At 36.8% G+C, this 25,315-nt stretch overlaps 1 long non-coding RNA gene, 3 other non-coding genes and 1 pseudogene across 5 annotated transcripts; all 5 read right to left on the bottom strand.

Moving 5' to 3' along the window:
• Positions 1-10,383: 10,383 nt before the first annotated feature.
• LOC131539294 (uncharacterized) lies at positions 10,384-14,212 on the bottom strand. Of its 2 annotated transcripts, XR_009270821.1 has the most exons (4): positions 14,137-14,212; positions 13,264-13,291; positions 12,910-13,017; positions 10,384-11,501 (listed from the first exon to the last, which is right to left on the bottom strand). It is a non-coding gene; the product is annotated as an uncharacterized LOC131539294 (long non-coding RNA). The 2 variants fall into 2 exon arrangements; XR_009270822.1 differs by lacking the exon at positions 10,384-11,501 and having other exon boundaries at positions 12,285-13,017.
• Positions 14,213-14,233: 21 nt separating this feature from the next.
• LOC131539931 (5S ribosomal RNA) lies at positions 14,234-14,353 on the bottom strand (annotated as a pseudogene).
• A 5,729-nt stretch (positions 14,354-20,082) lies between these two features.
• LOC131539841 (5S ribosomal RNA) lies at positions 20,083-20,201 on the bottom strand. Its single transcript, XR_009271081.1, has one exon. It is a non-coding gene; the product is annotated as a 5S ribosomal RNA (ribosomal RNA).
• An 84-nt stretch (positions 20,202-20,285) lies between these two features.
• Positions 20,286-20,404, bottom strand: LOC131539829 (5S ribosomal RNA). The gene has a single exon (XR_009271069.1). It is a non-coding gene; the product is annotated as a 5S ribosomal RNA (ribosomal RNA).
• Positions 20,405-20,488: 84 nt separating this feature from the next.
• LOC131539717 (5S ribosomal RNA) lies at positions 20,489-20,607 on the bottom strand. The gene has a single exon (XR_009270959.1). It is a non-coding gene; the product is annotated as a 5S ribosomal RNA (ribosomal RNA).
• Between the last annotated feature and the right edge of the window lie 4,708 nt (positions 20,608-25,315).

Raw genomic sequence — 25,315 nt, 5'->3', positions numbered from 1 at the left:
TCGGTAAACTCCGGTTCAAACAAATATGGCTGGGCAAAAAACTCAGTCTCCTCTTGCCTTATATCGAAATCCTCCGACATTTTTCACTAAGAATCTTCGTTTTGTAGTAATAGTTCGTGACAGGTGTTTTGTTTTCCTTTCTCTTCTGTGCTTCCGTGTTTGTCACTCTCTCCCCGGAGTTTACGTTGCTCCTTTCACAGCGCCTACATCATACACTCAACCGCCTTGTCGGGAGCGCGCCTGCTTGAGAGACGGGAAGCTGGACTAAACGGTTTATAAAGTTTTAAGAATCGTAATTTTTCTTAAACTAACGCATCGTTTCGCTTCAGAAGTCTTTTATTAACACCCCGGAGCCGTGTGGAGTAGTTTTGCGATGGATGGGTACTTTTTTTTCGGATTCAGAAACAGGGGCACCATTCACTGCAATTATACAGATTTTAACAGACAGGACAATGTTGGATATAACTCCGAATGTGTTCATCTGAAAGAGGACTGTCAGACACGCCGAGGATGACCTGAGGGTGAGTAAATCTTTGGCTAATTTTCATTTTTGGGTGAACTATCCCTTTAAGATTTTATTTTATTAAATTAAACAAGCACAATATTAAGTATTCAATCAAATATTCTTGAAGATTTTGCGTATTGACATTCATTGAACAACATTTCAGAATTTCAGTCAAGGGCAATATGGCACCAAAATGCACTGCAGTATTCAAAAAAGCTTTGCCAACGATCACTTACTATTTACAATCTCAAACTAGGACAATTCGACGGTTGTTGTGGTTAATAAAATAATGTTATATTAAAAATTGAGTAGCCAAGTTTTGCTCATATTTATTGATAGTAGACCTATTAAAAGTGTGTGTGTGTGTATATACAGTATATATATATATATATATAGATAGATAGATAGATAGATAGATAGATAGATATAGGCAAGGCAAGGCAAGTTTATTTATATAGCACATTTCATACACAATGGTAATTCAAAGTTCTTTACATAAAAGGAAGTGAAATAGTCATTAAAAATAATAAGAAATTAAAAATCAACAATAAAAACAAAGTGATTTAAAAATTGATTTTAAAAGAATGTAAAACATTTAAGAATAGAAAGTGATTATACATAGTGCAATCAGTTCGGACGTAGCACAGTGCTCATTCAACAAATGCACAGCTAAACAGATGAGTTTTGAGTCTGGATTTAAAAGTGGCTAATGTTTTAGCACATCTGATATCTTCTGGAAGCTGGTTCCAACTGCGGGCGGCATAATAGCTAAAAGCAGACTCCCCTTGTTTTGTGTGAACCCTTGGTATTTCTAACTGACTCGATCCTAATGATCTGAGTGGTCTGTTAGGTTTATATTCAGTGAGCATATCTCCAATGTATTTAGGTCCTAGGCCATTTAGAGATTTATAAACGAGTAAAAGTACTTTAAAATCAATCCTAAATGTAACTGGAAGCCAGTGTAAGGACCTGAGGACTGGTGTAATATGCTCAAATTTTCTGGTTCTAGTCAGAATCCTGGCAGCAGCGTTCTGGATGAGCTGCAGCTGTCTACTGGTCTTCTTTGAAGGCCGGTGAGGAGACCATTACAATAATCCACCCTGCTGGTGATAAAGGCATGAACCAGTTTCTCCAAGTCTTGACTGGAAACAAAACATCTAATTCTTGCAATGTTTTTGAGATGATAGTATGCTGATTTAGTTACTGCTTTGACATGACTACTAAAACTAAGGTCTGTCTTCAGAAACACCCCAAGATTTTTGACTTGGTTTTAGTTGATTGACCCTAGAGTCAAGGTATGCATTCACCTTGATAACTTCATCTTTGTTTCCAAATGCAATGACTTCAGTTTTCTCCTTATTTAACTGAAGAAAGTTCTGGGACATCCAACAGTTTATTTCATCAATGCATTGGCAGAGGGAGTCAATGGGGCTGTAGTCATTTGGAGATAAGGCTAGGTAAATCTGCGTATCATCAGCATAGCTGTGATAGGCAATTTGGTTCTTTCTCATTATTTGACTTAGTGGGAGCATATACAGGCTAAACAAGAGCGGTGCAAGAATTGAGCCTTGTGGGACTCCGCATGTCATGGACGTCCACTTAGACTTATGCTCTCCTATACTCCCATAATAACCTCTCCTTCTAAGTATGACCTGAACCATTTGAGTACCATCCCAGAAAGCCCGATCCAGTTTTCCAGTCTCTCTAGAAGTATGTTATGATCAACAGTGTCAAACGCAGCACTAAGATCTAGTAGTACCAGAACTGATATTTTGCCTGAATCAGAATTGAAGCGAATATCATTTATTATCTTAATGAGTGCTGTCTCTGTGCTATGATGTGCTCGGAAACCAGATTGAAAATTGTCCAGGTATCCATTTAAGTTTAAGTGGTTGTTCAGCTGATTAAAACTACCTTTTCAATAATCTTACCTATGAACGGAAGATTTGATATTGGTCTATAGTTGTTCAACATTGTATTATCAAGATTGCGCTTTTTCAGAAGGGGCTTAACAACTGCAGTTTTCAGGAGTTTGGAAAAGTCCCAGAAAGAAGTGAAGCGTTCACCACTTCTAAGAGATCTGCTTCCAACAGTTAAGCACACTTTTGAAAAAGATGTGGGAAGTGTGTCAAGATAGCAGGTTGATGATTCAAGGTGCTGTACTATTTCTTTCAAAATTTTGCAATCAATTGCTTCAAAACAGACATAGTCACTTCTTTTGAAATTGCAGTCGAATCTGTGTGACCTCTGCAAAAGTAGATATGCCAATCTCCTTTCTGATATTATTGATCTTCTCAGAAAAGAAGGAAGCAAACTCATTGCATTTACTGTCGGAGAGCATTTCACTGGGAATCTGACTTGGGGGTTTGTCAGTCTCTCCACAGTAGCAAAAGAGTGCGAGAGTTGTTTAAGTTACTGTTTATAAGGTTTGAGAAGAAGGTCTGTCTAGCTGTGGCTAGTTCCACAATGAAAGCATGAAGGCTGTCTTTATAGATGCTATAGTGAATTTCAAGCTTTGTCTTCCGCCACATCCGCTCAGCTTTTCTGCATTGTCTTTTCATACTCTGAACTGCTGTTGATTTTCTCCATGGTGATTTTTGTCTGCCATTCTTCTTGCAGACCCTTGTCGGAGCAATATCATCAATAACATTCTTAACTTTTGAGTTAAAGGAATCCAGGAGAAGATCAACAGAGTCTGCAGAAATGCTTGGTGTTAAAGATATAGCCTTCATAAATAGCGCACTAGTGTTCTCATTAATGCATCTCTTTCTGACAGAGACAGATCTAGATTCAGTGGTAACAGAGATCAATATATCAAAGAAAATACAGAAGTGATCAGATAGTGCTACAGCCTTAATAACAATGGATGAAATGTTTAGACCTTTACTGATGAGTAAATCTAGAGTGTGTCCACGATTGTGTGTGGGTTCATGCACATGCTGGATCAGATCAAAAGTGTTTAAAACAGTAATAATTTATTTTGCAGTTTTGATTTCTGCATTATCTATGTGAATATTAAAATCCCCTGCAATAGTAAAACACTCAAACTCTGACAAAATCATTGATAACAGTTCTGTGAACTCTTCAACAAAGGCTGGAGAGTATTTTGGAGGCCTGTAAATAATGATAAACAGAGTGCGTGGAGCACCTTTCAGCACAATACCTAGGTATTCAAAAGACAAATACTGACCAAATGACACTTGCTTGCATTGATAAACATCTTTAAATAGAGCAGCTACACATCCACCTCCACCTCTCCTAACAGTCCTGCAGACACTTGTAAAGTTAAAGTTAGGAGGGGCTGTTTCATTTAGGACTGTTGCACTGCAGGTGTCTTCAAGCCATGTTTTATTTAGAAACATAAAATCCAGATTGTTTGTGGTTATAAAATCATTGATCAGAAATGATTTATTTTTTAGTGAGCGAATGTTTAAAAATGCTAACTTGATGGAATTACATTTTGTCTCTACAGCAATCTTAGATTGACGCATTACAGGCCGCAGATTAGATGGGTCAGCCGTACGGCTTGAGAAGGCCTTAGACTTTCTATCACGTGAAGAAAAATATAGAAGGCTACAGGCACACTGGGTTCCCGCTTGTTCTGTGAACATTTGTGAGTGTTGCTGCTAATATAGCGGGGACCCGACACATATCACTGAGAGCTGTTATCAGTTGTTTTTGGTTCACCTACAGCTGATGGAGGAGGGTTTGGGCCCTGGCGTTGTGGCAGCGGTCGGAGAGCTCTCACAGGAGGAGGAGGGAGAGCTGGGCTTGCTGTCTTTGGTGGTTGTGGGGCCCGCCGTTTTTTAGTTGATATCTGGGGGCTTGCAGCGAACGAGTGGGAGAGTTTGGTCCCAGCATACACCAGTTCCTCCATTTTCTGTGAGAAGCTTAGAAGTGGAGATTCTTGAGAGAGGGATAGTGTGTCTGGCGAGCGGGGCTCTGGCTCTGGTGTTTCCGGTGGCTGTGATATGTTGTCCTGGCTTCCCTGGCTGTTTTCCAGATAGTCGTCCTTGGGTGCTGAGTCTTGGAGCTGATGTAGTACGTCACAGTCTGTTTGTGATGAGCTGTGTGGGCAGGGCTCAGCTGGGATAGTCTCTGTGAGGAGAGCTTGTTTTGGCTGCGTGGTGTTATCAGTGTCCTTGTGGGATGTGTCAACCACAAGATGACTCTGAGGCTGACATGAAGTCCTGTGGTCACTCGTATTCTGTCCAGGTGTGTGTGTGCCATTGAGGCCGAGTGGATTGGCACACACCACTGAAGGATGACAGAGGGAGAAATAGATATTGTCCTTTAGCACTCTCGCACCAAGTTTGTTTGGGTGGAAGCCGTCCAGTTTAAACAGTTGTCTATGGCCCCAGAAAATATTGAAGTTGTCGATGAAGTTGACTCCTTTTGTACTGCAGGTTCTTTGTAGCCATGTATTCAGCCCAAGCAGCTGTGAAAACATGTTAGTTCCCCTTGCTGGGAGTGGTCCACTGATGAACGACTGAACTTCAAGTCTTTGAAGTGTTTCAAAGAGTTCACTGAAATCCTTCTTAATTCAGTTCTGACTGCTCTTTCCGAATATCGTTCTTCCCCTCATGGATGATGATTCGATTTGCAGTCTTGTGCTTCATCAGAATGTTCCGAAGTTCCTTGTTCACATCAGAGACGGTTGCTTGAGGAAAGCAGCATGTAGTTGTAGTCCTGCTACTGATGTTTCTGATAGTAGAGTCACCCACTATCAGAGTCCTGGGCTCGGCTGCGCTCTGAGCTGAGTGCCGCTGTCTGCTCGACCTCGTGCGCCTGTTAGTAGCGATGTTAGCTGCTGGCTGATACGATCCATGTTTTGTCACATTTGGGGATTCCTCACCCACATTCATTAATGCTTCAAATCGGTTCTCAAGATGTATAGGGGGTTGTAAAATGCCAGTGTTTACAAGTCTTGTCATAGCCGTATCTGGGGTAGAGGATGCTACCGCAGCAATACGAGATACTCGTGACAATCTGATGTCTCGAGTGCCTTTGGGTCTCGCTCCCTGTTTGTGCCATCGATTAGTCTGTCGATCAGCTTGTTCTTCTACACTTTGTATAAACTGTTGAGATTCACTAGATTCATAGGACTCACCGGCTGTATGCTGCGGGGGTCCGTGATGACGATCTGCTGTGTGTTCCACCTGTTTTGGAGGTCCAGCAAGTAACTTTGTTTCAAGAACCACAATCCTTTGTAGAAGTCTGTGGCAGTTCATGCAGCAAGTAGATTCCACAAGGGGCATTTTCTTTCCCGTCTGTTTGAATGTAGGCAGCTGTGTTTTCCTGTCTCCGGAATGTAAACTGCTGGCAGTGGGAGGCAAAGAGTCTTCCTTTTCTAAAAACTGTGTTGTTTGAGCACTCTGCTGATATGCTGAAGTTAAAATCTTAGAGAAATCTGAGAAAAGTGCATAAATAGGGAGCGAAGAGCAGAGCAATAAGCAGGAGCGTTCGAACAGTATAGACACATAGATACATAGATAACAAAAGATAGGCTTTTTACTCCTCAAATAAAATGTTAAAACGGGTGTATTATACAATGAATTATACACCTATTATTAAATTATTGACACTGCAGTCATCAATAAAAATAAACAAAATAATAAGCGTTGGCCTATTTTAAGCACCGACTTTAAAAACAACCTGTTTAAAACGAAATAGCTACGTTTCTTCTCTTTTTATTTCACTATGTACGGGCCACAAGAGAAACATTAAGGGAATAAATTAAAACAGCTAGCTATAGCCTACCGTTATCAGCATATGTTGAAGTAGATTCGGATTGTCTCTGAGAGAATATGCTGTGTCAAATGCCGAAAGCTTTGTCATTACTCCGTTATTCTGTTTTTACTTTCATTTTCTCTAGTGAATTGACTGAGATTAAGACGTTCACCGGCATACCTCCTGCGCAAAATTTGCACGTTGCTTATGTGATATCCATTGGCTGGCCTAAATATTTCCAAATTTGCAACGTAAACATATAATATACATATATAATATATAATTATATATATAATTGCGCAGCTCCCCCTGTCAGTGATCTAGCACCCCCTCAGCACCTGCCTTCAAAATTCGCTGGCGCCGCCCCTGTTTGCCCTACTTCTCGTCATAGCTCCTCTACATTTTTCTTCTTCTATTTCTTTTAACCTATTCTCATAAATTATATAATCGTTTATATCTCCATTATATTTTTGTAATTCCTCTTTCAAAATGTTTCTAACTGCTACTTCTTTTGTTTCAATCTACTATACCTCAGTGAATACTTCTTTATTTCATATTTTACATTATCCCACCACACCCTCTTATTTTCTTCAAACAGTCCTTTCCCTCTCTCATTTGTTATTATTGCTTCCACTGCCAATTTATAATTCTCATCTTTTAAAAGTTCATTATTCAAACACCATATCCAGTGATGGAGGTAACGAATTACAACTACTCACGTTACTGTAATTAAGTATTTTTTTCGGGTACTTGTACTTTTTTGAGTAAAGCTGTACTTTTACTTGTACTTAAGTACAAATTAAGCAAAATAAACTTTGTTACATTTAAATCATAGTTCGTTACTGAGTACGCCCAATTTGAATTGATATTCAACCCTTTGACGGCATTTCAGTAGCCAATAAAGATATCCGAAAAGTAAACGGACCAATAAAAGCCCTGATATCTGAACCGGGAAAAGGTTTTGAAGAGCTGATCGGAGAGTCAGGGAGCTCAGCGTAACTGGACTCAAAGTTTGGAGAAACAAACTACATGGTGGTGTTATCATAAATATCTATATTTTTATACCGATACTGAAATATCTGACACGGTTCCATTTCTCATTTCCCACAGTATACCATATATACACCGATAAAAGCTGTGTCTCGCTCTCTCCTCTCCGACAGCGAGTTTGACACACATCCGTCTCCTGTCAGTTACAGAGTCTGAATATCCGTGCGGGATTGCAGGTATTCCGCATAATTTAATAATAACGCAAATGTGGCGAGCGCTTAATTGTAACATGAGAACACAGTCATGTAACGTTAATCGCAGAAAACTGGATGTGAGTTCTCAAATAGGCTTAACTTATACTGTCCTTTCACTCCGATATTGCTTGTGCCCACTCAGACTGTGTGCTATCGCGATCTCTCCGTGCTTTTATAGTAGAAATTATTTCTCTTTGCTCCTAGATTAAACTTTGTCAAAAGTTATCATTCAGAATGGATCCACGCCTGACAGATGAAAATGCTGCTGGAAATTTGATTGACTGTACGTGAAATGCACCAGAAAGTCTTTCAATATGAAAGATGGAACTTTAATTTCTTTACAATGTAAGTTATGCTAGAAATGTTTTGGAATGGGATATTGTATGATTTGTACATATAAATATCCTAGTCTGTCTAACTGCATCACTACATTGTACAGACATTACAGGTCAAAACCATCTGATGTTCCGTTTATATAAATAAATAACATGGCTCTTAAATCACTGCTTATAAAAATTCAGTGTTGTCATATTTTGAATACTTCAACTGAATTGAGGTCATTTGTTTTAAAATTTTATTACTGACTGTGTACTTGTCTTTTTTTGTAAATTCAGTTCAGTTTGAAATCAAATTTGAAATCAAGCTTCTTTGCTGTAAGCTTTTGCAACAAAGTTACCCTATTTTAAAGACACAAATACACAGAATGAGCAAATGTTTAAGATTGAAATTTTTGTAATGGTAATTGATCAATGTTTATATGTAGGCTATGTAAATAAAAGCCTATATTAAAATCCGTTCATCATATAAAGCGAACTTGTCTTTTTTAGAAGACTTGGATTAAACCACTCAAAGCTTGAAATAATGCTTGACTTGAAAAAATGGATGGACAAAACAATTTGAAATATTAAAATGTCTATATGGCAGTGTACAGTATGTGGTAGTTTTGCCAATGGTATTGAAAATGATGGTATTAAAAAGTCGTCATGAAATAAAAAATGACCCTACTTACTTTTTTAGTGCACATTACTAGTCTTGTGGTGAATAATTAAAACGTGCAAGTCAATACACCAGGAAAAAAAATTGTCTGCCGTCGTAATATTTAATGAAAATGTGAAAATTTGCTTCCGCTTTGGAATGGCGTTCTCGCTCTGATGACATCAGTTTGAAGGCTTGGGGAGAATCCTCTTGTTAAGTCATGACGTAAGGAATGCTGTTTTGGGGTCCATGTCCCTACTCTTTTCACTTGAGAATACTATCTCAACAGCCATTTATGAGCACTATTTAATTAATATTACATATGTAAGCTAAGCATTTAAAAATTTGCTGTGCACACTACAGTCTTCGTTCTCACAGTGTCTCAGACACTAATATTTTAGCTGAATCACTGTCTGGCCATCTGGGTTTTCAGTATGGAGATAAAGGTTAGGGTTATAATTTTTCAGTATTATTATTTTCAGACATCGTGGGTGTATAGTAGCACAGTTTGTTGTTTTCTTGGGGCATCTGGCAGAGCGTTAGGACCCAGAAGCGAAGATATGAGTTCATATTTTTTTGGTAATTCATTAAATATCGCAGCTAAAAAGTAACTAGTAACTAGTACTCCGAGTAGTTTTTAAGAAGAGTACTTTGTACTTTTACTTAAGTACCGTTTTGACACCAGTACTTTTACTTGTAATTGAGTATTATTTCCAGAGGTGTCAAGTAACGAAGTTACCTTACTTAAGTAGAAATTTTGGGTATCTATACTTTACTGGAGTATTTATTTTTCAGCCGACTTTTTACTTCTACTCCTTACATTTTCACGCCATTATCTGTACTTTCTACTCCTTACATTTTAAAAATAGCCTCGTTACTCCTATTTCATTTCGGCTTGTCATCGTTCAAAAAAAAAAAAACCTATCCAGATAAATCGCGGCATCCGGATCGAGTGAATTTGATTGTGGTTGGATGAGAAGTATAAACGTATACCATTCCGACATCCTATTGGTTTGTACGCGATCCATCGCACCTGCACATGACACAAATCACGTCACACTTTAGCAAGGACTCTGGGGTCGTTACTCAAAAAATATTATTTCTTAAAAGTTATTATTTCTCCACTACTGGCTCATTTATCAAACTGGTGCTTTCTCTTTGTCCTCCGCAAATTAAGCTACAGTAAGTAGTTCGGTAGAGAGACGTTTGAATAAATTAGCGTTTGCGATTAACAATGTTGTGATAAGTAGGCTATACTAACTTTGTAACTCGTTACCCCCAACACTGGACATAGCAGACGTATGTAGCCAAGTACGAAGATGTCCGTGGCAGAGACTCAAGAAGAGAACTCGAGCGAAATGTAACTGATGTAGATTACTCTCCCAGCTAACAAAAATACGTAACTGTTACGTAACCGCAACGTAATCTGGTGACCAAAGTTACGTCGTGGCAACCGGAAAAGTGAACGGTGCGTATCGTCGCCTAACGTAACTTTGTGACGCCGCCAGTTCGTAACTGCGACGTCGTGGCAACGCTATGCGGATCAATAGTTGTGTGCTGGTAATCAGCTGGTAATTTGTTTATAATTATTTATTTTCTATGGGAGGACATGCAGTAGTTTAAACTAATTTATGTCCTCATATGCCCAAACTAATTTAAAGGCTTTTTCAACTGCTGTGAATGATGAATAGACTCAAAATGAATTCAGTTCATTTATTTTGAAAAACACACAAATACGAACAGTAAAATACACCCAAATTATTAATAAAAACATAGGATATACAGCGAAATATGAATGAAAGCATTCAGGACGTTCTGTGCTCAGCATCATTATAAACAGATATGCTAGCATAATATTTGCTAGCAGACATTTCAGATAATTAAGGAAAGATACCATAATCACAGAGGTATTGATATTAACAAAGGGTAACACTTTACAACAAGGTTCATTAGTTAACAACATTAGTAAACATGAACTAAGAATGAACAATACTTCTACAGCATTTATTAATCTTAGTTAATGTTAATTTCAGCATTTACTAATGCATTATTAAAATCACAAGTTGTGTTTGTTAACATTACTGCACTGTGAACATGAATAAACAATGAACAACTGTATTTTCATTAACTAACATTAACAAAGATTAATAAATAGTGTAATAAATGCATTGTTCATTGTTTGTTCATGTTAGTTAATACATTAACTAATGTTAACAAATGACACCTTATTGTAAAGTGTTACCAACAAAAGTAGACTGTATAAACATCATTTTTCAAAACAATAAATCTTTAAAATATTGAAAATGTTTATAAAACATAACAATGACCAATTATAGCCACATTAGAACATATTTCACCCAAAAATGTAAATTATGTCATTAATTACTTACCCTCATGTCGCTCCAAACCCATAAGACCCTTTTGTGCAGAACAGAAATGAAGATATTTTTAACAGATGCCATGTGTACGCATAAAAACAGCAATAACAAAAATAGTATGTCTTTATTCACAAATCTCCAAAGCATTTTCACAAAAGCACCATGAGATGGCCAGCTCTCATGCCAACCCAACAGTGATGCATCATGGTGCTCTCGTGAACATGTTATTTTGTAAATAAAAATGCAAAGTTTTTTTGTGCACACAAAACATTCATATAACTTCATAAATTGAGGTTAAACAACTGGAGTCACATGGGTTTACTTTAATGATGTATTTACTACCTTTCTGAGGCTTGAAAGTGGTAGTTGCATGAACTGTGAAATGGAGGGGCAGAAATTTCTCAGATATCATTAAAAAGATATACATTTATGTTTCAAAGATGAACAAAAGTCTTACAGGTTCGGAACGTCATGGAGGTGAGTGATGAGAATCTTTGGTTTAACTAAGACATGAGGTAGATCTGTTTCCTCAGGCGCACCGGTAGATCTCTGCCTGATCTCTGATCTTCTGGTTCTTCTGCTCCTTCCACCATCACAATCCTGGATTATTGAGCCACAACAGAAGTTTCCACTTTGAATGCTGTAGCCTGGCGGTTTTTTCACCAGCATCTAAAGTGAGAAAGAAAACAATAACCAAAATGTAAATGTAAAAATAATAATAATAAAAAAACAATGGTTGTCAAAAATGTAAAAGTACACAAGAGTTTTCCCTACTGTTTGGGCATTTCCACCTCAGGGCACAAAAGAGTGGGGACTCACAAGATAAGAACAATTTTCTAGAATTTTTAACACCGTTTTTGGTCACTTCCTATACAGGGCTCCAGACTGCAACCAAATGGTTGCATTTTGTGACCGTTTTTTCTGCCGGTGCGACTACATTTTGTGAGCAATCACACTAGCATGACCACTACGTTGCATATAATACTACAAACAAATAATGGTACATTTAATAAGAGTAGAATATGTTAATTTTCTATATAAAACTTACATTTTGCACGTTACTGTTGTTAATAAAAGTAAATTTTGTGCTTCCCAATTCAAGCTCAGTGCTTTACTGTCAAATGTGCATTACCAAGAAATAAATGTGTAATATTACTAGTAACTACACTTATTAACGCAAAATTATAATAATTTTATGATTTAATTATCTTTATTTTTAATACCCCCACACACCACCCCCAGCTTTACCAAATCTGCTTCTGGCGCCACCATCTGTAGAACTCAGTGGCGCTGGTGCCACTGCTCTCAAAAGTTAGTCTGGAGCCCTGCTATATACAGGTGCATCTCAATAAATTAGAATGTTGTGGAAAAGTTCATTTATTTCAGTAATTCAACTCAAATGTGAAACTCGTGTATTAAATAAATTAAATGCACATAGACTGAAGTAGTTTAAGTCTTTGGTTGCAATATGCATTGCAAATGTGGTACAATTAAAATTACTATGCAAGTACTAAAAAAAGTCAGCTACTGAAATGTTAAAAGGATAGTACACAAGAACCGTACCGAAACGGTGACTCTAAAATGGTTATACAAACCAAACCAAATATAAATACTGAAAATGTGTTTGACATTAAAAAAACAAAAAAAAACTTACACAGCAAAAGATGCAGTGACCTGTGGCTGAATGGCCTTTGGTTTTATTTAGCTGTGATTGACACACAAACAAAAGGGGAAAAAAGATAATAGCATCGTTGAATATGAGTCAAATATTGCATATTTTTTTAGGGAGCAAACTAAATTTTGTGACTGAGACAGCCCTTAACCACTGACTACTGAGCAAGGGACCTGAGTGATTGACACCCAGAGTTTAGGTCCACACCTGATCACACTCACCTGTTTGTGACTTTATAGTTAGTAAAACTGAAAAACTTGATTAGTTTGTTCAGGTGCACTGCACTATGTTGGAGCAAAACTCTGCATGTAAGTGGACCTTGAGAGACAATGTTGAGATCTCCTGCAATCTATTCTGAACATGACAATTCAGAGAGGCAGGATGACTTCTAGATAGATGACTTACAACACTGGTGTCCAGTCCTGGGCATGGAGGACCAACCTTCTGCAGAGTTTCTGGTGATCCTTGATCAGCTGCTCAGGTCTGCTTAATTGGGGTTGGAGCTAAACCAAACTAAAAAAAGAGAAAGAAGACAACCAATTAATATGTTAATTTGATGTTAAAAAGTTAAAGAAAGATAAAGTTAAAAATTTTGATTCATAAATATGCACAACATCTGAAAATGCACAAAGATGAGAAGAAAGCAATGCGTTTAATGAGAACTTTCAACTTTCACTGAAAAATAAGAAGCAATATTAAGTCACAGATGCATTTTTATTTATTCTTGTTATTCTTATTCTTGAAATAAGTTATAATTACCTTTTGGTTTATTGATGATTTTCAGTCTCTGAAATAGAAACGTTCTATCAGTTATGGATGGCATCATACATACATCATATGTAACGATATTTAATAAGATTTCTAACACCGTGTCTACACTGGACGGCGCAACAAAATACAATATAACCTATTATTATATGATGTTGTCTACACTGGATGCAGTGCGGCACGACATAACAAATCCCTGACAGTAATCTGATGCCTCGTTCTATTTATGACATACTGACAAAAAGTTCAAATGATTTTTAACAGTCACATTGTCGCATCCATTGTAGACATGGTGTGAGAGCGTGAAGCTTGGAGATAGAGAATGGGAATCTACGGCACTGTGCATTGCATTATGGGTATACAATACAAATCACCAGAGGAAAAAATGACTATTTACGTTAATATTTTTAAAAGCTTCTTGCATTTTATTAGAAAAAAAAAATTAATATTCAAATCACTCGTGTTATTAAAGTTTGTGGTCAGTTTATGTTTTTGAAATAAGTCTCTTATGTTCACCAAGAAAACTGCCTTTATTTGATCATAAATAAAAACAGTAATGTTGTGAAATATTATTATTTAAAATAACTGTTTTCTATATGAATATATTGTAAAATGTAATTTATTCTTGTTTTCATAAGCATGATTTCTGAAGGATCATGTGACACTGAAGACTGTAGATTCAGCTTTGATCACTTTTAAAACATACTGAGATAGGAAATTGTTATTAAAAAATGGTAATTTTACAATATTACTGTTTTACTGTATTTTAATCAAATAAATGCAGCAGTGGTGAGCAAAAAATACTAATACATGACAAATCTGCCCCTTAAACTTTAGGTAGTGTATATTTGAGGTATTACTTACTAGACAGATGGTTCATAATGTCTAGAGATGTTCTTCGACAGGAGATACGCTCCAACTCTTGTGTACGGCCGTCAGCATGGAAGAATCTAGGAACATAAACAATCTGTCACATGGTATTCCCAGGCGTTCTCCCATCCAAGTACTAACCAGGCCCAACCCTGCTTAGCTTCCGAGATCAGACGAGATCGGGCGCACCCAGGGTGGTATGGCCGTAAGCAAAGATTGCAGCAAAAAGCGGGCTCTTTAAAGATCAGCCAGGCTAAAGGCCATTCTATAAGATAAGTAGTGAAGAAAACCCAAAAGCTTACAGCACCTGGTATTCCCAGGCGGTCTCCCATCCAAGTACTAACCAGGCCCAACCCTGCTTAGCTTCCGAGATCAGATGAGATCGGGCACACCTTTTTTTTTATTTTATTTTTTTTATTGTTATTGCACAATCATCTTTATATCACATCATATATCACATAATTCATACATATTTCAACGATCTCCTGCACTCCCCGGCAGCTTCCACATTAAATCTTCTAAAACACAACAAACGTTTGGAGTAAAAACAAGATAAAAAGCATCCAACATATTTTCACATTTAAAATACATATAAATATTTTCCATGTAAACTTCTGTTTTCCTTTTAAGCACAGTCCAAACATCCAACACAATTTTTTCTTTTTTAGCCACATTTCTTCTCTCCCATATTGCACTTTTCATTAACATTACCCACAGATTTATGAACTTTTTGTTTCGGCATTTCTTTTCCCAACCAAACATCACCACTCTGTTCCATTCCATTACTTTTTCATCCCACTCCACAGTTAAGTCTTTAATCACACATTTACATTTCCTTAAAAAACTCTCCAATTCTTTACAATATAAAAACATATGTGAAATCCCTTCCTCCTTTTCTTGACACACTTTACACATAGCATTTTGTTCTAGACCAATTTTGTTTAAAATGAAATCGGTAAAAACAACTTTATGTCTTATAAAATACTCCAAACATTCTAATTTTGTTTCCACACATCTTCCCCTCAAATTTCTCCATATGCACTCTTCTTTCAAGTCTTTGAATTTTTCCACCCAGTACTTATTTACAATCGGCTCTTTAAAAACACCATCTCTAAACACACAATACATTTTTTTAACAGTACATTCTTTAAAATCACACAAATTTTCCCCCAGTTTTACATAAATGTTTCTCTCTTTTGGCTCTTCTTCCATGCACTCTATTCTTTTAATCCACTCTTTTGGTATTGCATTCTTGATGGCTTCGTATTTGTTTGTTATTTCTTGTTTACTGTATTCTTCTTTTGCCATTTCCATTGCATCTACGATATATTGTGTCGGTAAAAACCCCTCTTTAAACTCATACAAAACATCTCTCACTCTCGTTATCCCCACTTCCATCCATTTTTTAAAAAACATTTCTTTCCCTTGTTTCAAAATTTTGTTATTTAGGAACAGAGGTTGATTTAAAATGTTTTCTCTTCCATGCGGATCACACTCGATTTTCGGTAAAAATTTTCCCCAGGCACTAAAAATTTCTCTATAAAAACCAGGTAATCCTTCTGTCATCCAAATTTTTGTTTTCATCCATAGAATTCCATCCCCCATATTAAAATCCCCACATTTGTTTAAAAAGAATTCCATTGTTTTTCCACTCCGTTTTGTTGTCTTGTTGCAGGTATTTCTTAACAATTTTCACTCTCAGAGCATTTTTTCGCTGTTCCACATCCATTAGCCCTAAGCCCCCCTTATCTACCGCCCCTAAAATCGTGTTATGTGCAATCCTAGCTGGTTTCCCCTCCCATAAAAAGTCAATAAAACATTTCTTCAACCTCTGTTCTGCCCATAGCGGTATTTCAGAGACATATAAAACATACCAAAGTTTGGAAACCATTAAAACATTCAATATTAAAACCTTCCCCTTCAAGTTTAAGTTTCTCAGTTTCCAAAAATTTAACCTTCTCTCTATATCTGTTATTAGTTGCTCCCACATTTCATCTCTCACTTTCCTCTCATTCCTCCCCATTAAGACTCCTAGAATCCTCATTTCTTCTACTTCCTTAAAATTAAAACAATCCATTAAAACCATAGCTTTTCCAAATCTCATATATACCGTTTTATCTTCATTTATTTTACTTCCAGACCCACTACAATAATCTTTTACAACCTTCATAACTTCTTTAACACTCTTCTTTTCCTTGACAACTATCGTTGTATCATCAGCATATTGGAAAACTTTCCCCTCAGCCTTATTTCCCTCAATTTCTATCCCTCTTATTCCTTCGTTTTGTTTTATAGCCAGTCCCAAAGGTTCCGAAACAAGCGAATATAATAACGCTGAGAGCGGACATCCCTGTCTTATTGACCGTGTTATTTTAAAACAATCCGTTAAAAAAACGTTACATTTAATCTTAGTTAATGCACCCTTATATAAAATCTCAATCCATTTAATAAAATTCTCCCCAAAACCAAAACTCCTTAAAACTTCAAATAAATACCTGTGCTCAACCCTATCAAAAGCTTTCTCGAAATCCAGACTAATTATATATCCTTCTTCATTTTTTTCTTTCATGTACCATATAGTGTCCCTTATACCCATCGTTATATCGGCTATATCTCTCCCTTTTACCCCATATGTTTGATTTGTTGTAATTATACTTGGCATTACTTCTTTTAGCCTGTTTGCTAAAACCTTCGCTAAAATCTTAAGATCCGTATTCAACATTGTGATTGGTCTGTAGTTTTTTAAATCTGCTTTTTCTCCTTTCCTTTTATATATCAGTTTCATTAACCCCATCCTTGTTCTTTCATTCATTTCTTCCTTTCCAAAAAACCTCATTTAAAATCTTTGTTAAAAAATCTTTAAAACAAACATAAAATTCAGTTCCCAAACCATCTATTCCTGGACTTTTCCTTTTATTCAGTTGATTTATTGCTCTTTCAATCTCTTCTTCTCTAATTTCTTGGTCACATTCTTTTTTATCTTCCTCACTTACTTTTGCCTTTATCTGATTCAACAATTCCTTTTTTTCCTCCTCTTTCACCCCCCTTGCACTAAACAGATCCTCATAAAAATTCCTTATTTCTTCTAATATCTTTTTATTCCCTTCTACAATTTCTCCATTTTTCCCTCTTATTTCTTTTATCGCTTTAGCTTTCCCTCTATTTTTTTCCAGATCGAAAAAGAACTTTGTACTTTTTTCTCCCTCCACCACATATTTTGCTTTGCTTCTTAGTCTCGCCCCCTCATATTGTTTTTCTTCTATTTCTTTCAGTTTTCCCTCTATTTCCTTTATCTTTTGTATGTCTTTGTTTTCTTTATTCAGTTCCATTTCTAAACTTTCTCTCATTTTGTTTTCTTCGTATCTTTTGCATTTCTGTATTAGACTGCAATATTTGATCGAAAATGTTTTGATCAAATATTTTACGTTCTCCCACCATAAACTCTTATTCTCTTCATACATTCCATTTTTCTTTTCTTTTTCTATAATTTCTTTAACCTTTGAAACATAATCTTCATTCTTTAAAATCTTTGTATTTAAAATCCATACTCCCGGCCCTCTTTGCATTTTACTCCAGTCCAACTTAAAAGATAAAAACTTGTGATCGCTAAAACTGGTATCCTCATATTTAATCTTTTCTATAAAATTCTCCACATTTCTAGTACATAAAACAAAGTCAATTCTAGTTTGGCATACAAAATTCCCCACTATTTGTCTTCTTGAAAATTCTTTTTTCTTTTCATTTCTTTCTCTCCACACATCTATCATATTATTTTCATGCATTAATGCTTTTAATTCTTTTCTTCCCGTATCTGTTTTGAAAACCATTCCTTCAGCCATATCTTGTTTACTAAAAACTGTATTAAAATCCCCCATCATTATTATTTCTTTATACTTCTTTACAATGTTTCTTAAAACATTAAAAAACTCTTTCTTTTCCTTCTCCTCCACTGGTGCATGTACATTTACTAAAATCAAATCTCTTCCTTCATATTTGGTCTCAACTACCATACATTTCCCCATCTTGTCTTTATACAAAATTTTACTCACTTTAAAAACATCATCCTTCATTAAAAAAGCCACACCTCTTCCAAACCTCCCATCTCCATTATTATATAAAATACTCCCATCCCATCTCTTTTTATAATCATTCATCATATTTTCTCTCCAGTTCGTTTCTTGTAGTGCAATAATGTCTTCCGTTTTACATTTTTCTTTTACTTTTTCAAATTTCCTCACATCCATCAGACCCCTTGCATTAAAAGTAACACAACTTAAAACCATTAAAAGAAAGGAAAATAGATACTTAAAAATCATTATTCATCATTTTCTCCCTCCAGGCCCCTCAACACATCAAACTTATTAGTCATAATCTTTTTTCTTGCACTTTCCAAATTTGGTTTTACCTTCAAAGCTCTCCTTCTTATTTGTCCTTTCCCCCCTCTGTCTTCGACCGTGTTGTCCATCTTTATTTTTTCTCCACTGTCCGTTTCTTTATTTTGATCCATCCCTCCTTGTCCATCTCTTTCCACATCACCCCGAAGAGTATTAAAACTGTCCGATATCTCCATTTCTATCCCTTGAGTGCCCTGCTCCATTGTTTGTTCGTTTTTATTAGTGTTGTCCTTTTCTCTTGCCCCTTCCTCTCTGTTGCTCGTTCCCCCTTCAATTTCTTTTTGTTGTAGTCCTTCTTCCTCTTGTTCTTCATCAATTTGTCCTTCCTCCTCGTTGTTTCCTTCCTGCACCTGTCTGTCCACCCGTTCTTCCCTTCCTCCTTCCTCTTCCTCCATCCAGCAATCACATTTATTTAAAACTTCCTGACACCCCGGGCACCTGACAGCATTGCAATCCCGTGCATAATGTCCCCTCTCCTCACATTTGTAGCACACGAAATTTGGGCATTCCTTTAGCAGGTGATCCGGGCTCATGCACAGCCTACAGGTCTTCACCTGATGACTGTGCATCACCCGGAAGTACTGCAGCCCTTCGGCTGTTTCTAGCCTCGTGCTGTATGGCAGCGATGCCACTTCCTTGGGGAACCTCACCTTTAGGAACCTTGTTCCGTCTTCAATGTCAGTGCCCGGGTATCGTCTTCTTCTAACTTTTGTAATGGGATCAACTCCCCATCCCTCCAATTTCCCTAAAATTTCTTTGTCATCCAGGTAGACGGGCAGGTGCATGAAGGAAACCACATAGTCTCTGTTTTGTAGATTTTTAACTCCACAGTCCACTCCTTTTATTCGTAGTCCATCAATTAGTTTGTCACACGTTTCTTCTTCTTCCATTGTTAGCTCGTATTCTTTCCCTTGTCTTGGTCTTAGCGCTAAAATTTTGCCAGGTCCACATTGTTCTGTTACAGCTTTAATAATGTCCTCCACTCTCACCTCAATCACATTCTCTACATTTACAATCACTGTTGCTTCTTTTAAATATTTTCGTTCAACAGACTTTCCGCTTACTTCTTGGTTTTCTCCATTTCTAGCTCGTATTCGTTTTTCCAATCCGGTGTCGTTTGCCATGCATGTTCCTCCTGCCGTTCCAGTGTCGTTTGCCTTGCGTGTTCCTCGTTCCAGTCCAGTGTCGTATGCCAATAATCCATCCATTGAAAAAGGGGGAGAAAAAATAAATAAATAAAAGGTTAACCACCCTCCAGCCAGCAAAAAAGCTGCTGTTGGGTGGTTTTAAAACTTTAAAAGAAGCAAAAAAAAGCCCAAATTAAATTAAAGAAACGCACAAAACAAACACAAAAAAACACAAAAAGGCAGGAGAGTCTACCTCTCCAAAACTTTTAGCCAAACACTTCCTGGTTGCTCTCTATCGCCCTCAGGGTGGTATGGCCGTCAGCAAAGATTGCAACAAAGATTGCAGCAAAAAGCGGGCTCTTTAAAGATCAGCCAGACTAAAGGCCATTCTATAAGATAAGTAGTGAAGAAAACCCAAAAGCTTACAGCACCTGGCATTCCCAGGCTGTCTCCCATCCAAGTACTAACCAGGCCCAACCCTGCTTAGCTTCCGAGATCAAATGAGATCGGGCGCACCCAGGGTGGTATGGCCGTGAGCAAAGATTGCAGCAAAAAGCGGGCTCTTTAAAGATCAGCCAGACTAAAGGCCATTCTATAACATAAGTAGTGAAGAAAACCCAAAAGCTTACAGCACCTGGTATTCCCAGGCGGTCTCCCATCCAAGTACTAACCAGGCCCAACCCTGCTTAGCTTCCGAGATCAGACGAGATTTGGCGCACCCAGGGTGGTATGGCCGTAAGCAAAGATTGCAGCAAGAAGCGGGCTCTTTAAAGATCAGCCAGACTAAAGGACATTCTATAAGATAAGTAGTGAAGAAAACCCAAAAGCTTACAGCACCTGGTATTCCCAGGCGGTCTCCCATCCAAGTACTAACCAGGCCCAACCCTGCTTAGCTTCCGAGATCAGACGAGATCGGGCGCACCCAGGGTGGTATGGCCGTAAGCAAAGATTACAGCAAAAAGCGGGTTCTTTAAAGATCAGCCAGACTAAAGGCCATTCTATAAGATAAGTAGTGAAGAAGACCCAAAAGCTTACAGCACCTGGTATTCCCAGGCGGTCTCCCATCCAAGTACTAACCAGGCCCAACCCTGCTTAGCTTCCGAGATCAGATGAGATCGGGCGCACCTTTTTTTTTTTTTTTTTTTTTTATGTTAAAAATATACTTTATATGCTATTAAACTGATAGATTATTGATAACCACCTCCTGACAAAGACAATCTAAAGACATAAAGTTCAAAAATGTACATGTGCAATATAAATTGAACATACAGCAAAAATTATTAATCTTCCCCCGGCACATAAAAGTACTTTTGTTTGAAAATATATATAACATCTTTTGTAAAAATTCCATAAAAATTCCCCATCTTGTTTTCCTGTTTAAAATAACTGTACAATATTTTAACATAATCTTCAATCATCTGTTTAAAAAGCAACCATGGGTTTACAATAAAATCTCTTTTTTTGGCTATATTCCTTCTTTTCTATATTGCTTTTTTTGCCAAAATTAAAAACAAATTGATAAGTTTCTTGTTTGTTTCATTATCTTGCATTCCTAACATAAAAAATCTATTCCAGTTTAAATTCCCCTTCTTATCTCTTAAGTCCCTGATTATTTCCTTTAATTCCTTAAAAAATGGGCTCAAATTCTCGCAGAATAAAAACAAATGTAAAATTCCTTCATCCTCTTTTTTACAAACTCTGCATTGGGCATTCGTTTCTTTCTGCATAGCACACAATCTCATTTCCGTAAAAATCACATTTTGTCTAATAAAATAATCAAAACATTCCAAATCTACATCCAACCAGTTCCATGTCATGTTCTTCCAGATATCTCTCTCTTCAATTTCATTAAAATGCCTTATCCAGAACTGATTGGCAACAGGTTTTTTAAAAACTCCATTTATAAAAAAACCATAAAACATTTGGACAGAACCCAAATTAAAATTCACCATCTTGTCTTTGCATTTTAGAAACACATTCATTTTGTTTTCTTTTTCTCCCCCTTTATTAATCTCATCCAGCCATTGTCCTGGGATTGCTTTTTGTACTTCTTCATATTGTCTTTTTAAAACTGTTACATTAAAATCCTCCTTCTCCTCCTCCATCGCATCTATAATCACTTGAAGTGGTAAAAATCCCTCTTTAAATTCCCATAAAACATCCCTCACCTTTACAATCCCTGCTTGCAACCACTTCTTAAAATATATGTCATGCTCTTGTATCTTTATTTTTTCATTTAAAAACAGAGGTTGATTTAAAATCCTTTCCCTCCCCTCTGGATTAAAATCCACCTTTGTTAAAAAAAGCCTCCAAGCGCTTAAAACCTCTTTGTAAAACCGTGGGATCCCCTCCATCATCCAATTCTTCAGCTTCATCCATAAAATGTTTTCCCCCAAATTAAAATTCCCACATTTATTTAAATAAAAACCCATCAATCTCTTCCACTCTGCTTTATTCGTGTCATCCAAATATTTTCTTACCACCTTTATCCTCATGCTTTTCATTTTTTGTTCTACGTCGACCAAACCCATCCCTCCCTCCTCCGGTTTCCCTATCAGTGTAAAATATGCAATTCTTGAAGGTTTTTTATCCCATAAGAATTCTAAAACACTTTTCTTTATTCTCTTAAAAACCCAGTCCGGCAATGGCATCACATGCAAAATGTACCACATTTTGGATAACATTAGCATGTTTACAACTAAAATTTTCCCCTTCAAACTTAAAAACCTGCTTCTCCAAAAAATCAATCTTCTTTCCATCCCTCCCACCGTCTCTTCCCACATACTGTCCATTGCCCCCTTTTCATTCTTTGCTAAAATTGCTCCTAAAATCTTTGTTTCTTGCACCTCCATAAACTTAAAGATCCCTGTTAGAACTTCCGCCCTTCCAAACTTCATATATACGGTTTTTCCTTCATTTATTTTTGCACCCGAACCCTCACAATACAATTTAGTTTTCTCCATCACTCTTTTAACACTTTCTATATTTTCAACCACAATTGTTGTGTCGTCGGCGTATTGAAATATTTTCATTAGTTCTTCTCCCTCTTCCATTTGTATTCCCTTAATTCTTTTTTCTCTATTTATTAAAAGCCCTAAAGGTTCTGCCACCAAAGAGTACAACTGCGCCGACAACGGACACCCCTGTCTTATGGACCTTAAAACTTTAAAAGGTTGAGTTAAAAAACCGTTGCATTTTACCTTTGTTAAAATATCCCTGTATAAAACTGAAATCCATTTTATAAAATTACCCCCAAACCCAAATTCCTTTAAAACCGCAATTAAAAACCCATGTTCCACTCTGTCAAAAGCCTTTTCGAAATCCATACTTATAACATATGCATTTTTTTCCTTTTCTTTCATATACCCCACTATATCTCTAATACTGCTAGTAACATCTGCTATATCCCTCCCTTTTACTCCATATGCTTGGTTGGTTTCTATTATATTTGGCATGACATTTTTCAACCTGTTCGCTAAGACCTTGGCTAAAATTTTTAAATCAGTATTTAGCATTGTAATAGGTCTAAAATTCTTCAGCTCAGTTTTGTCTCCTTTTCTCTTGTATATTATCTTCATTAATCCTAGCCCCATCCTTGGGTTTACTCTTTCTTTTTTAAAAACTTCTTCATAAATTTCATTTAAAATCACGCTTACTTTTTCTTTAAAAACTTTGTAAAACTCACTTGCAATACCATCTATTCCGGGGCTTTTCCTCACTCTTAATTGATTTATGGCTTGTGTAATCTCTTCTATTGTTATTTTTCTTTCACAATCCTTTTTATCCTCCTCACCAACTTTCCTTGTTATCTGTTGCAACAAAATGTTCCTTTTATCCTCATCTCCTCCCTCTGACTTAAAAAGTTCCTCATAAAATGATTTCACCTCTTTTAAAATCCCCTCTGTATCTGAAACCACCTGCCCATCCCTACTTTTAAGTTCTTTAATTGTTTCCGCTCTCCCCCTGCTTTTCTCAAGATTAAAAAAGAATCTGTTACATTTTTCTCCTTCCACCGTGTATTTTGCTTTGCTTCTTAACATTGCCCCCTTGCATTTCTCCTCTTCTATTTTTCCCAACGTGTTTTCTATTTTGATTACTTTTTGCACATTTACTTCATTTTTATTTAACTCCTCTTTTAACGTTCTCCTTAGTTCTTTCTCCTTAGTTCTTTTAACCTTTTGTAACAAATTACAGTAGTTTATTGAATATTTCTTAATCTCATACTTTACATTTTCCCACCATTGCCTTTTATCTTCCATATACATCAGGTCTTTTTTTCTCTCATCTAATATATTTTCAATCTCTTTTTTAAAACTTTCATTCTTTAAAATCTCAGTGTTTAAAATCCACACCCCAGGTCCCTTCGTTTCTCTTTTAAAGTCCATTGTCATAAAAACCATTTTGTGATCGCTTAAGGTCGTTTCTTTGTAAAATATTACATCAATAAAACATTCAAGATTTCTGGTACTTAAAAAATAGTCTATTCTGGTTTGACACATAAAATTCCCCACCAACTGTCTTCTTGAAAATTCCTTCTTTTTTCCATTTCTTTCCCGCCACACATCAATCATATTTTTCTCATCCATCAATGACCTTAGTTCTTTTCTCCCCCCATCGGATTTAAAAACCATCCCGTTAGCCATATCCATTTTACTAAAAACAGTGTTAAAATCCCCTGCGATCACCATCTTCTTCCATTTTTCAATTACATCAGCTAAAACATTAAAGTACATTTTCTTTTCTTTTTCTTCATTAGGAGCGTGCACGTTCACTAAAATAAATTTGTCTTCTTCCATTTCAATTTCTACCACTATACATTTTCCTTTTTTATCACTATATATATGTTTTGTCTTGATACCACTGTCTTTTCTTATTAAAACCGCCACTCCTCCACCCATTTTTTCCTCTTCGTTATTGAAAAATAATTCCCCTTCCCATCTTTTTTTAAAATTCTCCATAACATTCTCTTTCCAGTTTGTCTCTTGCAATAAAATCACATCTTCATTTCTACACAATTCCTTCACTTTTTCAAATTTCAAACAATTCATTAATCCTCTAGCATTAAAAGTCACAATTTTCAGCATCATAAAATAAGATAAAAGCCATAAAATCCCCATTTTGTCAGTCCATGCCCACCCCTTCCTTTACATTCTCCCCACTGTCTTGTTTCTCCTCACATCCCTGTTTTAAAACTTTTCTTTTGGCTTTCTCTAAATTTGGTATTACCTTAATTTTTCTTCTTCTTTTATATGATATTTCCGTATTGCCGCCATCGTCTTCAATGTATTCACTGTCTTTGTCCATTCTCTCGTCCTCGCTGACCCGCTCCTCCTCCTCTGTCTTTTCCAATTCAGTTTGTAAAGCCTCAGTTATTTCCATCAGTAACCCCGGTTCCTCATTGTCCTGCGTTAATCCAGTCCTTTCACTTTCATCTTGAATGTCCTTGCTTGCAATATCCTCTCTTTGTGTTCCTCCCGTGTTCTCGTGTTGCTCCTCTTCACTGTCTTCCTCATGCATCTGCCCGCTCCCCTGCTCCTCCTCCTGTTGTTGGTCTCCGAACCAGCACTCGCACTTGTTCAGCACGAGCTTGCAGTCCGGGCACCTCACCGCATTACAGTCCCTCGCAAAGTGGCCCCTTTCCTCGCACTTAAA

The sequence above is a fragment of the Onychostoma macrolepis genome, chromosome 04 (genome assembly GCF_012432095.1).
Source record: "Onychostoma macrolepis isolate SWU-2019 chromosome 04, ASM1243209v1, whole genome shotgun sequence".
NCBI classification, from domain to species: Eukaryota; Metazoa; Chordata; class Actinopteri; order Cypriniformes; family Cyprinidae; genus Onychostoma; species Onychostoma macrolepis.
Note: the sequence above shows the minus strand (reverse complement) of the source record. Positions and strands in the feature narration are given on the sequence as shown.